This window comes from Hyla sarda, unplaced genomic scaffold (genome assembly GCF_029499605.1).
Source record: "Hyla sarda isolate aHylSar1 unplaced genomic scaffold, aHylSar1.hap1 scaffold_26, whole genome shotgun sequence".
NCBI classification, from domain to species: domain Eukaryota; kingdom Metazoa; phylum Chordata; class Amphibia; order Anura; family Hylidae; genus Hyla; species Hyla sarda.
In genome coordinates this window covers 840,001-842,808 of record NW_026609289.1, presented here as the reverse complement: position 1 = coordinate 842,808, position 2,808 = coordinate 840,001, and positions in this window count along the sequence as shown.

Below are 2,808 nucleotides of genomic sequence, written 5' to 3'. Positions count from 1 at the left end.
CATACACACATACATACATACATACATATGTGTGTATTGTTGGAGTTGCAAACATGGGTGCACTTGACAAACTCAGTGCGGCTATTCCCCATTGAAAGATTGTTGCACCCAGGACCCTTAGCACTGGGATATGCTACGCAATACCACTGGCATGGCCAGGTGTAAACAACATCTGACCTTTGTTGTGTATGTAACCATGGAGATTGTGATGTCGCCTAGGCCCACCAAAGAACAGCCTTGTCAGAAGCAGCACTGCCATGAGCAGAAGTAGCAGCACCATAGGTTGTCAAATAAGTTGGATTTAACCAAGACAAGTGAGTCCAATAGGATGCAGGTATGTCCTCTATCCTTACAGCTTCCCGTGGCTGTTGGTTTTATACCGTTTGGGGACAGCCAAGGAGGCGTCAGCAGGCAACACAGGTAAGTGTGTGCTTGTATGTGTGTGTGTGTGTGTGTTTCCTATGCAGATCCTAAACCCAGTATCAAATGCAAGTAGGAGGAGTAAGAAGGGTTCCTGCCAAAGCCAGGTTGTGGATTGCATTTAAAAATGGTCCATCAGAGTGAAATGGACTCCCATCTTCCTGCTTAGCAATAATGATATGGGTTTAGGGTCTGCTGTGTGTACTGGTGGGTGACTGCCACCCAGCCAGAGTGTGTATGGGAGGCTGCCAGCCAGCCTCCCTTCCTACAAGTAATGATGGTGCATGTGAAGGGGATAGCGTTGGTTCCTCCCCTTTCACAGTTATCACTTCTCATCCTTCCTTTTGGCTGGTATCAAATGTGGTGTCTGTTTATATCAGTTTAATATCTGATATTTCCCCTATCTGATAGCATATATATATTTTTTTTTCTTTTAAATATATATATATATATATATATATATATATATATATATATATATATAGAGAGAGAGAGAGAGATGGAAATACTTTCTTAAACATGTTTTCACCTCATTTTTACCTTCTTTTTTTCTTCTCTCCATGTTTTCCTTCTTTCCTCCTTTTTTCATATGCTGCTGCTTCTTATTTTTCTTCTTTTTCAGACCCTATCATTGCACTATTGCTTATTCAATACCACCAGCAGATGGAGACACTATATTACAACATTAGTTGTGAGCAGCAGTTTGTACAAACAAATGCCTCATAGCTGATGTCCTATCCACCTAGGCACATAGGCACTACCTATTGTCTATTGCCTGCAGTAGGGACCCACTGGACTAGACAGCAAGCAGCTGCAGCAAATAAACAGATAATCTTTCTTTCCAACACTGAAACCTGGTGGTGCATTTAATATATGCTATCAGATAGGGGACATATCAGATATTAAACTGATATAAACAGACACCACATTTGATACCAGCCAAAAGGAAGGATGAGAAGTGATAACTGTGAAAGGGGAGGAACCAACGCTGTCCCCTTCACATGCACCATCATTACTTGTAGGAAGGGAGGCTGGCTGGCAGCCTCCCATACACACTCTGGCTGGGTGGCAGTCACCCACCAGTACACACAGCAGACCCTAAACCCATATCATTATTGCTAAGCAGGAAGATGGGAGTCCATTTCACTCTGATGGACCATTTTTAAATGCAATCCATAACCTGGCTTTGGCAGGAACCCTTCTTACTCCTCCTACTTGCATTTGATACTGGGTTTAGGATCTGCATAGGAAACACACACACACACACACACACATACAAGCACACACTTACCTGTGTTGCCTGCTGACGCCTCCTTGGCTGTCCCCAAATGGTATAAAACCAACAGCCACGGGAAGCTGTAAGGATAGAGGACATACCTGCATCCTATTGGACTCACTTGTCTTGGTTAAATCCAACTTATTTGACAACCTATGGTGCTGCTACTTCTGCTCATGGCAGTGCTGCTTCTGACAAGGCTGTTCTTTGGTGGGCCTAGGCGACATCACAATCTCCATGGTTACATACACAACAAAGGTCAGATGTTGTTTACACCTGGCCATGCCAGTGGTATTGAGTAGCATATCCCAGTGCTAAGGGTCCTGGGTGCAACAATCTTTCAATGGGGAATAGCCGCACTGAGTTTGTCAAGTGCACCCATGTTTGCAACTCCAACAATACACACATATGTATGTATGTATGTATGTGTGTATGTGTGTATGTGTGTATGTATGTCTATCTATCTATCTATCCACCCATCTATCTCTATATATATTTATCTCTCTCTCTCTATATGTATATATATATTTTTTTCTTCTTTTAAATATATATATATATATATATATATATATATATATATATATATATATGTATATACATATAGAGAGAGAGAGAGATGGAAATACTTTTTTAAACATGTTTTCACCTCATTTTTACCTTCTTTTTTTCTTCTCTCCATGTTTTCCTTCTTTCCTATGCTGCTGCTTCTTATTTTTCTTCTTTTTCAGACCCTATCATTGCACTATTGCTTATTCAATACCACCAGCAGATGGAGACACTATATTACAACATTAGTTGTGAGCAGCAGTTTGTACAAACAAATGCCTCATAGCTGATGTCCTATCCACCTAGGCACATAGGCACCACCTATTGTCTATTGCCTGCAGTAGGGGACCACTGGACTAGCCAGCAAGCAGCTGCAGCAAATAAACAGATAATCTTTCTTTCCAACACTGAAACCTGGTGGTGCATTTAATATATGCTATCAGATAGGGGACATATCAGATATTAAACTGATATAAACAGACACCACATTTGATACCAGCCAAAAGGAAGGATGAGAAGTGATAACTGTGAAAGGGGAGGAACCAACGCTGTCCCCTTCACATGCA